At 37.2% G+C, this 13,219-nt stretch overlaps 1 protein-coding gene across 1 annotated transcript in view; it reads right to left on the minus strand.

Moving 5' to 3' along the window:
* The window catches only part of FAT4 (FAT atypical cadherin 4), a 172,428-nt gene that overhangs the window by 50,580 nt on the left and 108,629 nt on the right, over window positions 1–13,219 (minus strand). The window lies entirely within an intron of this gene.

Consider the following 13,219-nt stretch of genomic DNA (forward strand, 5'->3'; position numbering starts at 1 on the left):
TTAACATCAAAACTCTTCCACTTGCTGGAAATAACACTATGTCAATGAGCTGACTTGAAATCATTTTTATTGCATTTACTTAATATTTAAGGTAAATGTGAAACAATTCATTTTTTTTTCCTGTTCCAGTTCCGTTATCAGCATATGGTGAAAACCTAGCATTTAACAAAATCTTGGAGTACATGATCTGTACTACACAAGGTTAGCAGACTCTGTGGTGAAGATCAGATGATATATTTGGTTAGACTCTGTGGGTTGTCCCACAGGTAAATGGCAAATCATCTGTCCTTAGCTGTGTTTTCAAAATTAGTTTTCAAACTTTAATTTCTCTAAATAGAAATAATGAAAGTCTGTTTAACTGTATTTATGTACAATAAAATAAAGCCCTGGATACTCTCACTTTCTGTTTAAGATACTATTCTTTCTCCCATAAAATTATCTCCTGTTAAACGAAGTTTAAATTCTACTTATTTCCAGTACTCAACATTTTGTAAATAAAGCCATTCATTCTCTCGCTCATTTGTTTCTCTGTAAAATGTTTATGGAGTAGCTCTTTAGTATCAGGATGGTGTTGAGATTCACAGCCTTCCAATATTATTTTTTCATAATAATATTCTAGTGATTTGCTAGTATTTCCTTACTACTATTCAAACTTTTTCCTATTAGATTGTTATTATTGATGGCATAGTACCAATCAGCTTTTATGCTCAAATGTATAGGAACCAAAATCAACAGACTAGAAAATTACGGAATGCAGTGGTTTTAGTGATATGGTATTTTTGTGCTCTATGTAAGGAAGCTCAAATTCTACGTTAGATAAAAAATGTGTAAGACCACTTGAACTGGGCAGTGTAATGAGGCATGATACCTCCCGGAAACCTATGCAATTAAATTTAGGCTGCAAGCTGACCTTTGTTGCCATATATATCCTTCTCCGTGACATAATTTATATTAAGCATTCCATTTACATTAACATATTTTTAAATTCATGACTGCAGAAATCCTACTTTTTAGGTGTTTGATTTTACATTAAAGGAAAGAAAACTAGTTCTCACTTTTTGCTTTTTTTGTACAATCGACTACAAATGTTAAAATACTGTAATTGCCTTTTTACTAGTAATTGCCTTTTTACTAGTCACTTAAACAATGGTAGGCTGATGTCACAAACATTTCACACCCAGAATAGATCTGGAAGTGTTATAAACACTGAAGGAGGAAGCACATTAAAATAATACATTTTAAATCTCACTCAACATATTAATAATGATAATTGCAAATATTTACTGAGTCTTTAGGTATTCAAGTACTGGTTGAAGAAGTTTACTTGCATTGTCTAATCTTCATAAGTTAGTACAACTCTTATCTCCATTTTATATATAAGTAAATTGAGAGAAAGGCTGAACAACATTTTTAGGGCCACAGACTTAGTGGGGAATGGAGCTGGGATTTGACTTGAATGCGGAGCTGTTGACTACTGGCAAAAAGCCATAAGGTGTTAGCAGCTGGACAGGTACTGCTCAGTGAGATGCTCTGGGACCCTGGGCAAGCCGATCCCCGAGAACAGCACGAGGCACAAGCTAGAGAAAAAGGTCCCTCTGTGAGGGACCCTAGCTATTGTCGAGGTTGTTTGTGGAGCATTTGGAGACAACAGTCTGGTCATGAATTTTGAATTTTTCATAGCACATGTTAAAACCAAAATCAATTTTTCTGGGGTATTATTTTTGGCCAATGTTTGGCCTAAAGCTCTTGAATGTGTTTAATTACATACAGTTTGATGAAATGGAAGTTAATGATGTGAATGATGTTAGTATTTCTCCCACTGGTTGCATTAAAAAAAATAACTAGAGGATATCTGTGCTTTTGTGTGGACAGAAGGGGATATCATGGGAAGGAGGCTGTACATCTGATGAATTGAGAGAAGGGATAACTAAATCAATGTCCCAGAGGACATGAAGGGCTCTTTTATCTCTTTTATTGACATTGTACTCCACTCACTAAATCTGTCTCCTTATATGCAAAATGGGAATAATGAAAATAGGACCTACCTCAAAAGAGGTGTTGAGGGGAACGTAACATGCTTAGGATAGTGGCTGGTACATAGTTGAAATGTATTCTATAGCACTCTTTGTTGTTGTACTTGTTTTAGAAACAAAAAAATGGAACATTGACCTTTTAAAGGTCCATTTTTAATCCTACAGATTTCTGTGTCATTAGTCCTCAGGATTTTTGTTCCTCCACAAAACTTTCAAGTCAATCCGATGATAATATTATTCAGGAAAAGATTTGGAATCATTCTTTTCTTTTAATGATTTTTTTGTAGTTATAAGTATATGAGATACTCAGCTTTCAAAACTTTCACAGCTTTGTGGAAGACGTTGAATTGAAAGTTTAAAAATGCAAAATCTAAAAATTTACAGTGAGAGTTTAAAGAAGACCTGAATATGTCTGATATGCTCTCTAATCAACAGTGTTTAAACTTGTTAAGAAATAACACAGTACTGCCAAACAAAGGTTTCATCTTTGGTATTCTAAAGTGTCTGATGACACACATATGGAAAACCTCATAAAATGATGTCTAACTCATTTGGTCAGGAACATGTGATTTCTTTCCTTGTCTATAAACTACATAAATATTGTTGCTAATGTGTTTTATGAATTAGTAAGCAAAAAGAACAAAACATTGTTTACCCAGGAAAATATTCAGCAAGTTCAATCTCCATACCAGAGAATAATTTTTTCACAAGATCTTAAAAGCGCACCAGTGACAACAGATGGGCCTGGCTTGAGAAATGGCCCCATAGGTAATCCCATATCCACATGGGACATCTTCTTAAGCCAAGAACCATGCCCAGAGTCCCCTTTTCTCTTCTTATTAGCAGCCACAGCCCACTTTCAAAGCACTTGGGGTTCTTCTCTTCCTATTTTCTTCAAGAATTGATAGAGTGAAGCACAATCTCTACAGCGGTCTCACTTTCTTGTTGCCCCAGGGGATGTGCATGAAGGTCTTATTTACCTTTTAAAGTTTTACAAGGAAACTTCACAAAGACAACATTCTACATTTCTAAGTCTTTTACTGAGATTTAACTTACTCCGAACTCTGCCTCGGAGTGGCAGAGTTGAAATGAAATGAAATAAACATTTTTCATTTATTCTTGGGGGTGGGGCTTTCCATCGCACACCTCACTCCAGCCTCAGACTTATCCACTATAGCAGGAGCTCCACAAGGCCCTTCCTCTCAGCTTTAGGCAGGGAGATGAAATCAAGGGACAAAAAGCAGCAATGCCCCTGGATTTCAAGTGAGTAAGCCTCATCTCTACACACTCTTCTCAGATGAAGGACACAAATTCCCTAGTCCTTGGTCCACACAGATTTTAGTGCTTCCTCGTCTCCTAATGGAGTGATGAAGTCTTGTTTTTGTTGTTGTTCTTGTTGCTTTTCTGTGTTTGTTTGCTTGTTTTTGAACCCTTCCTCTTAACTCTGTGAAAAAGTGGTCCTGGTGCTTATGTTCCTGTTTCCCCACATCCTTTTGGTTATAGCCCATGTGAAGTGCTGCATGATGTTCACTATTACTTTATCTTTGGTCCAGAACTTTCTGCTGGTTCCAGAGTCTCAATATTAGTATGTCAAAAACTCAAGTCTTAATTATTCTGTGTAAACTTAGCCCACATATTTATATATAAATTGAAAAACATTTGTGCAAATACATATACACATATATATTTATAGATACCTATTATTGAACATTTATTTGATAACAGATATATGTATGAGTATCTTATATATGTATTACTCATTTAATATACAGATTCATGAAGTAAGTATTACTATTTAATTTTTTAAATAAAGAACTTTAGACCCAAAGAATTTGAGCAACTTATTTACATTCAGCCATAGTGGCAGAAGGAAATCAGTTTTGAACTCTTAAAAAAAATATCTTTTCTCAGTTCATTAGGCTCAGATAAAAGTATGCCACTCTTATTGCACATTTTTACTCTATATTATTATTCTTATCAATGTACTTCTGCCATATTCTCTATTAAGTTACAAACTAATTGAGAGAAGAAATAATTGTTTAATTCATCTTTATATAAAACCATAATGCATACCAATAGACCTTGTCCTCAATGTTTATTAACTTCTCCTTTGACTCAATGTATGGAAATCTGATCTAGTGACTACATGGCTGAAAGTTCAAAAAGCTGAACAGTTCTAGAAATGTACATCTGGGAATATAGGTTTTAGCCTATGGCCAGGGTCAGAGAACAAGACTGTCGACAAAGGTCAAAGTTTTGGAGATAGTCTACTACTTATAACAGAGGGTCCCAATTAATCCTGAATCCCATGAGAAGAATCAGAATACCAGGGGCCAATGTTTAGCTTGGAGAGATCTGATAAGGATGAATTATATAGGTAGTGGCGTACTAGGGCAAGATTACTCGATTTCATCTGGAATTGATTTATGAGAACCAGAGGCAAACAGAAAGAAGAGGGAGGATGTAATGACACAGGCTGCTGGTAGAAGACAGTGAGCCAGTGAAAGAGGTTGAAGAAACAAATGAAATAAAAGGACAAGATCTCAGAAATTTATAATTGTAGATGTCAGGAGGGTACAGTGGACATTTGAAATACGATCAGAGGTCAGATGATAAAATGAACTTTAAATTTAATTTATATTAAATTAAAATTTATATTTTAATTTGAACTTTAAATTTAAATTTAAAGTTTAATGAGTAACTTTAAATTTACTTTAAATTTACTTTAAACTTTAAATGAGTAAATTTAAATTTAAATGAGTAAATTTAAATTTAAATGAACTTTAAATTTAATTTATATTAAATTAAAATTTAAATTAAAATTTCATATATGAAAATTATATGTATTGTATACATCATAATCTGTGTATATATGTATATATATATAAATAAAATAAATATAGGTAAATTGATAGGAACCTTCTGAAATTTTTAGAGCAAATAGAAAAAAATACGTATGATTCTGAAAAGCACTTTTTAAAATGTGCAAAAACACATCTCACACACAAACGCATACACACACACACGCACACACACACACACACACACACACACAGACTGTTCACAGCTTAATCTTCTGATAGTCCATTATAATTGGGAAGTTCCAAGCCTCGTCTGAGTCATATTTTATACTCTTATTTGGGAAATGATTAAACTGGTATTGCCTTTTAACACTAGTGGCCTAAAAAGATCAAATATATCAAAATAGGGCTTCTCTGGTGGCGCAGTGGTTGAGAGTCCGCCTGCCAATGCAGGGGACACAGGTTCGTGCCCCGGTCCAGGAAGATCCCACATGCCGCAGAGGGGCTGGGCCCGTGAGCCATGGCCGCTGAGCCTGTGCGTCCGGAGCCTGTGCTCCGCAACGGGAGAGGCCACAACAGTGAGAGGCCCGCGTACCGCAAAAAAAAAAAAAAGTTCAAGGAAACTTAAAATAAGATTTTAAAAAGAGGAGACCTTCAAGATGGAGGAGGAGTAAGACGCAGAGATCACCTTCCTCCCCACAGATACACCAGAAATACATCTACATGTGGAACAACTCCTACAGAACACCTACTGAATGCTGGCAGAAGACCTCAGACTTCCCAAAAGGCAAGAAACTCCCCACATACCTGGGGAGGGCAAAAGAAAAAAGAATAAACAGAGACAAAAGAATAGGGATGGGACCTGCACCAGTGGGAGGGAGCTGTGAAGGAGGAAAGGTTTCCACACCCTAGGAAGCCCCTTCACTGGCAGAGACGGGGGTGGCGGGGGGAAGCTTCGGAGCCATGGAGGAGAGCGCAGCAACAGGGGTGCAGAGGGCAAAGTGGAGAGATTCCCGCACAGAGGGTCAGTGCCCACCAGCACTCACCAGCCCGAGAGGCTTGTCTGCTTGACCACCAGGGCAGGCAGGGGCTGGGAGCTGAGGCTCGGGCTTCGGAGGTCAATTCCCAGGGAGAGGACTGGGGTTGGCTGCACGAACACAGCTTCAAGGGAGCTAGTGCACCACAGCTAGATGGGAGGGAGTCTGGGAAAAAGTCTAGAACTGCCTAGGAGGCGAGAGACCATTGTTTCAGGGTGTGCGAGGAGAGCAGATTCAGAGCACCACCTAAACGAGCTCCAGAGATGGGCATGAGCTGCAGTTATCAGCGCAGACCCCAGAGATGGGCATGAGATGCTAAGTCTGCTGCTGCAGCCACAGAGAAGCCTGTGTGCAAGCACAGGTCACTATCCACACCTCCCCTCCTAGGAACCTATGGAGCCCACCACTGCCAGGGTCCTGTGATCCAGGGACAACTTCCCCAGGAGAAAAATTGGCGTGGCTCAGGCTGTTGCAATGTTACATGAGCCTCTGCAAGCCACAGGCTCGCCCCACATACCGTACCTCTCCCTCTCCCCGGCCTGAGTGAGCCAGAGCCCCTAATCAGCTGCTACGTTAACTCTGTCCTGTCTGGGCGGGAAAGAGACGCCCTCTGGCGACCTACACACAGAGGCGGGGCCAAATCCAAAGCTGAACCCTGGGAGCTGTGCGAACAAAGAACAGAAAAGGAAATCTCTCCCAGCAGCCTCAGGGGCAGCGGATTAAATCTCCACAATCAACTTGATGTACCCTGCATCTCTGGAATAGCTGAATAGACAACAAATCATCCCAAAATAGAGGCGGTGGATTTTGTGAGCAACTGTAGACTTGGGGTTTACTGTATGCTACTGACTGGTTTCTGGTTTTATGTTTATCTTCGTTTAGTATTTAGAGTTTATTATCATTGGTCGATTTGTTTATTGATTTGGTGGCTCTCTTCCTCCTTTTTTTTTAATATATATAGATATATATTTTTTTTCCTTTTTCTCTTTTTGTGAGTGTGTATGTGTATGCTTCTGTGTGAGATTTTGTCTGTATAGCTTTGTTTTTACCATTTGTCCTAAGGTTCTGTCTGTCCATTTTTGTTTCTTGTTCTTTTTTTTCTCTTTCTGTATAGTTTGTAATGCTTGTTATCATTGGTAGATTTCTTTTTTGGCTTGGTTACTCCCTTCTTTCTTTTTTTTTTCTTTATTACTTTTTAATATTTTTATTTTTAATAATTATTTTTTATTTCAAAAACTTTATTTTATTTTATTTTACTTTACTTTATTTTTTCTTTCTTCTTTCTTTCTTTCTCCCTTTTCTTCTGAGCCATGTGTCTCACAGAGTCATGGTACTCAAGCCAGGTGTTAGGCCTGTGCCTCTGAGGTGGGAGAGGCAAGTTCAGGACATTGGTTCACCAGAGACTTCCAGGCTCCACGTAATATCAAACAGCAAAAGGTCTCCCAGAGATCGTCATCTCAGTGGTAAGACCCAGCTCCACTCAATGACCAGCAAGCTACAGTGCTGGACACCCTATGCCAAACAACTAGCAAGACAGGAACACAACCCCACCCATTAGCAGAGAGGCTGCCTAAAATCATAATAAGGTCACAGACACTCCAGAACACACCAACAGAGACGGTCCTGCCCACCAAAAAGACAAGATCCAGCCTCATCCACCAGAACACAGGCACTAGTCCCTTCCACCAGGAAGCCTACACAACCCACTGAACCAACCTTAACCACTGGGGGCAGACACCAAAAACAACAGGAATTACAAACCTGCAGCCTGCGAAAAGGACACCCCAAACACAGTAAGTTAAGCAAAATGAGAAGACAGAGAAACACACAGCAGATGAAGGAGCAGGGTAAAAACCCACCAGACCAAACAACTGAAGTGGAAATAGGCAGTCTACTTGCAAAAGAATTCAGAGTAATGATAGTAAAGATGATCCAAATCTTGGGAACAGAATGGAGAAGATACAAGAAATGTTTAGCAAGGACCTAGAAGAACTAAAGAGCAAACCAACAATGATGACCAACACAATAAATCAAATGAAAAATTCTCTGGAAGGAATCAATAGCAGAATAACTGAGGCAGAAGAACAGATAAGTGACCTGGAAGATAAAATAGTGGAAATAACTACTGCAGAGCAGAATAAAGAAAAAAGAATGAAAAGAATTGAGGACAGTCTCAGAGACATCTGGGCCAACATTAAATGCACCAACATTCGAATCATAGAGGTCCCAGAAGAAGAAGAGAAAAATAAAGGGACTGAGATAATATATGAAGAGATTAGAGCTGAAAATTTCCTTAATATGGGAAAGGAAATAGTCAATCAAGTCCAGGAAACGTAGAGTCCCATACAGGATAAATCCAAGGAGAAACACACCAAGACACATATTAATCAAACTATCAAAAATAAAATACAAAGAAAAATATTAAAAGCAGCAAGGGAAAAGCAACAAATAATATACAAGGTAATCCCCATAAGGTTAAGAGCTGTTCTTTCAGCAGAAACTCTACAAGCCAGAAAGGAGTGGCAGGACATATTTAAAGTGATGAAAGGGAGAAACCTACAACCAAGATTACTCTACACAGCAAGGACCTCATTCAGATTCGATGGAGAAATTAAAACATTTACAGACAAGCAAAAGCTAAGAGAATTCAGCACCACAAAACCAGATTTATAAAACATGCTAAAGGAACTTCTCTAGGCAGGAAACACAAGAGAAGGAAATGACCTACAATAACAAACCCAAAACAATTAAGAAAATGGTAATAGGAACATACATATTGATAATTACCGTCAATGTAAATGGATTAAATGTTCCAACCAAGAGACATAGACTGGCTGAATGGATACAAAAACAAGACCTCTATATATGTTGTCTACAAGAGAGCCACTTCAGACCTAAGGACACATACAGACTGAAAGTGAGGGGATGGAAAAAGATATTCCAGGCAAATGGAAATCAAAAGGAAGCTGGAGTAGCAATTCTCATATCAGACAAAATACACTTTAAAATAAAGACTATTACAAGAGACAAAGAAGGACACTACATAATGATCAAGGGATCAATCCAAGAAGAAGACACAAAAATTGTAAACATTTATGCACCCAACATAGGAGCATCTCAATACATAAGGCAAATGTTAACAGCCATAAAAGGGGAAATTGACAGTAACACAGTCATAATGGGGGAATTTAACACCCCACTTTAACCAATGGACAGATCATCCAAAATGAAAATAAATAAGGAAACACAAGCTTTAAATGATACATTAAACAAGATGGACTTGTTATTTATAGCACAACCATCCAAAAACAACAGAATACACTTTCTTCTCAAGTGCTCATGGAACATTCTCCAGGATAGATCATATCTTGGGTCACAAATCAAGCTTTAGTAAATTTAAGAAAATTGAAATCATATCAATTATCTTTTCCGACCACAACGCTATGAGACTAGATATCAATTACAGGAAAAGATCTGTAAAAAATACAAACACATGGAGGCTAAACAATACACTACTTAATAACCAAGAGATCAGTGAAGAAATCAAAGAGGAAATCAAAAAATACCTAGAAACAAATTACAATGAAAACACGACAACCCAAGACCTATGGGATGCAGCAAAAGCAATTCTAAGAGGCAAGTCTATAGCAATACAATCCTACCTCAAGAAACAAGAAACATCTCAAATAAACAGCCTAAACTTACACCTAAAGCAATTAGAGAAAGAAGAACAAAAACACCCAAAGTTAGCAGAAGGAATGAAATCATAAAGATCAGATCAGAAATAAATGAAAAAGAAATGAAGGAAACAAAAGCAAAGATCAATAAAACTAAAAGCTGGTTCTTTAAGAAGATAAACAAAATTGATAAACCATTAGCCAGACTCATCAAGAAAAAAAGAGAGAAGACTCAAATCAATAGAATTAGAAATGAAAAAGAAGTAACAACTGACACTACAGAAATACAAAGGATCATGAGAAATTACTACAAGCAACTATATGCCAAGAAATTGGAAAACCTGGAAGAAATGGACAAATTCTTAGAAAAGCACAACCTTCTGAGACTGAACCAGGAAGAAATAGAAAATGTAAACAGATGAATCACAAGCACTGAAATTGAGACTGTGATTAAAAATCTTTCAACAAACAAAAGCTCAGGACCAGATGGCTTCACAGGTGAATTCTATCAAACATTTAGAGAAGAGCTAATACCTCTCCTTCTCAAACTCTTCCAAAATATAGCAGAGGGAGGAACACTCCCAAACTCATTCTATGAGGCCACAATCAACCTCATACCAAAACCAGACAAAGATGTCACAAAGAAAGAAAACTACAGGCCAATATCATTGATGAACATAGATGCAAAAATCCTCAACAAAATACTAGCAAACGGAATCCAACAGCACATTATATGGATCATACACCATGATCAAGTGGGATTTATCCCAGGAATGCAACAATTCTTCAATATATGCAAATCAATCAGTGTGAGAAACCATATTAACAAATTAAAGGATAAAAACCATATGATCGTCTCAATAGATGCAGAAAAAGGTTTTGAAAAAATTCAACACCCATTTATGATAAAAACTCTCCAGAAAGTAGACATAGAGGGAACTTACCTCAACATAATAAAGGTCATATATGACAAAACTAGGTCAACATCATTCTCAATGGTGAACAAAATGAAACCATTTCCACTAACATCAGGAACAAGACAAGGTTGTCCAGTCTCACCACTATTATTCAACGTAGCTTTGGAAGTTTTAGCCACAGCAATCAGAGAAAAAGAAAAAAAAAAGGAATCCAAATCGGAGAAGAAGAAGTAAAGCTGTCACTGTTTGCAGATTACATGATACTATACATAGAGAATCCTAAATATGCTACCAGAAAACTACTAGAACTAATCAACGAATTTCGTAAAGTAGCAGGATACAAAATTAATGCACACAAATCTCTTGCTTTCCTATACACTAATGATGAAAAATCTGAAAGAGAAATTAAGGAAACACTTCCATTTACCATTGAAACAAAAAGAATAAAATATCTAGGAATAAACCTACCTAAGGAGACAAAAGAGCTATATGCAGAAAACTATAAGACACTGATGAAAGAAATTAAAGATGATACAAACAGATGGATAGATATACCATGTTCTTGGATTGGAAGAATCAACGTTGTGAAAATGACTATACTACCCAAAGCAATCTACAGATTCAGTGCAATCCCTATCAAACTACCAAAGGCATTTTTCACAAAACTAGAACAAAAAGTTTCACAATTTGTATGGAAACAAAAAAGACCCCGAACAGCCAAAGCAATCTTGAGAAAGAAAAACGGAGCTGGAGGAATCAGGCTCCCTTACTTCAGACTATACTACAAAGCTACAGTAATCAAGGCAGTAAGGTACTGGCACAAAAACAGAAATATAGATCAATGGAACAGGATAGAAAGCCCAGAGTAAGCCCACGCACATATGGTCAGCTTATTTTTGATAAAGGAGGCAAGAATATACCATGGAGAAAAGACAGCCTATTCAATAAGTGGTGCTGGGAAAACTGGACAGCTGCATGTAAAAGAATGAAATTAGAACACTCCTTAACACCATATACAAAAATAAACTCAAAATGGATTAAAGACCTAAATGTAAGGCCAGACACTGTAAAACTCTTAGAGGGAAAACACAGGCAGAACACTCTTTGACATAAATCACAGCAAGATCCTTTTTGACTCACCTCCTAGAGAAATGGAAATAAAAACAGAAACAAACAAATGGGCACTAATGAAACTTAAACGCTTTTTCACAGCAAAGGAAACCATAAACAAGACAAAAAAACAACCCTCAGAATGGGAGAAAGTTTTGCAAATGAAGCAAGTGACAAAGGATTAATCTTCAAAATTCACAAGCAGCTCATGCAGCTCAATATCAAAAAAACAAACAATGCAATCCAAAAATGCGCAGAAGACCTAAATAGACATTTCTCCATAAAAGATATACAGATTGCCAACAAACACATGAAAGGATGCTCAACATCACTAATCATTAGAGAAATGCAAATCAAAACCACAATGTGGTGCCACCTCACACTGGTCAGAATGGCCATCATCAAAAAATCTAGAAACAATAAATGCTGGAGAGGATGTGGAGAAAAGGGAACCTTCTTGCACTGTTGGTGGGTATGTAAATTGTTATAGCCACTATGGAGAACAGTATGGAGGTTCCTTAAAAAACTAAAAATCGAACTACCACATGACCCAGCAATCCCACTACTGGGCATATACCCGGAGGAAACCATAATTCAAAAAGAGTCATGTACCACAATGTTCATTGCAGCTCTATTTACAATAGCCAGGACATGGAAGCAACCTAAGTGTCCATCAACAGATGAATGGATAAAGAAGATGTGGCACATATATACAATGGAATATTACTCAGCCATAAAAAGAAACGAAATCGATTTATTTGTAGTGAGGTGGATGGACCTAGAGTCTGTCATACAGAGTGAAGTAAGTCAGAAAGAGAAAAACAAATACCGTATGCTAACACATATGTATGGAATCTTAAAAAAAAAGAAAGAAAGATGGTTCTGAAGAACTTAGGAGCAGGACAGGAATAAAGCCACAGATGTAGAGAATGGAGTTGAGGATACGGGGTGGGGGGGAGGGTAAGTTGGGACGAAGTGAGAGAGTGGCATGGACTTATATATACTACCAAATGTAAAATAGATAGCTAGTCGGAAGCTGCCGCATATCACAGGGATATTAGCTCGGTGCTTTGTGACCACCTAGAGGGGTGGGATAGGGAGGGTGGCAAGGAGACGCAAGAGGGAGGAGATATGGGGATATATCTATATGTATAGCTGATTCACTTTGTTATAAAGCAGAAACTAACACACCATTGTAAAGCAATTTTACTCCAATAAAGATGTTAAAAAAAAAAAGATTTTAAAAAGAAAACGTTTCAGGCAGATGCTCTATCAGAAAATACATCTTTAATAAGTGTAATGAATGAGCCTAACCATCTAATTAAAGTTCAAACTGCAGACATTTTACATTTGTTAGACCCTATAAATTAAACATACTTTCTTGAAACTTGAACAACTATTCAGCCGAAATAGTATTTTTGCTGAACTGAAATTTGTTGCTTTGCAACAAAGCCGATTTGTTCTTGCATGCAGTTCTTGCATTATATATTCATGTAACATAAAATTTACCTTTTTTACCATTTTTAAATGTACAGTTCGGCGGCATTAAGTACATTTATATTGTGGGCCACTTTTCAGTCTCATTTTCATAACATTACTAAGTTCTTTCTTTAGTTTTACTTGTCGCCTCTATTTAGTATAGGA

This window comes from Delphinapterus leucas, chromosome 5, assembly GCF_059928025.1.
Source record: "Delphinapterus leucas isolate spDelLeu-1000000601 "Yukka" chromosome 5, BTC_Dleu_Yukka2, whole genome shotgun sequence".
NCBI lineage: Eukaryota > Metazoa > Chordata > Mammalia > Artiodactyla > Monodontidae > Delphinapterus > Delphinapterus leucas.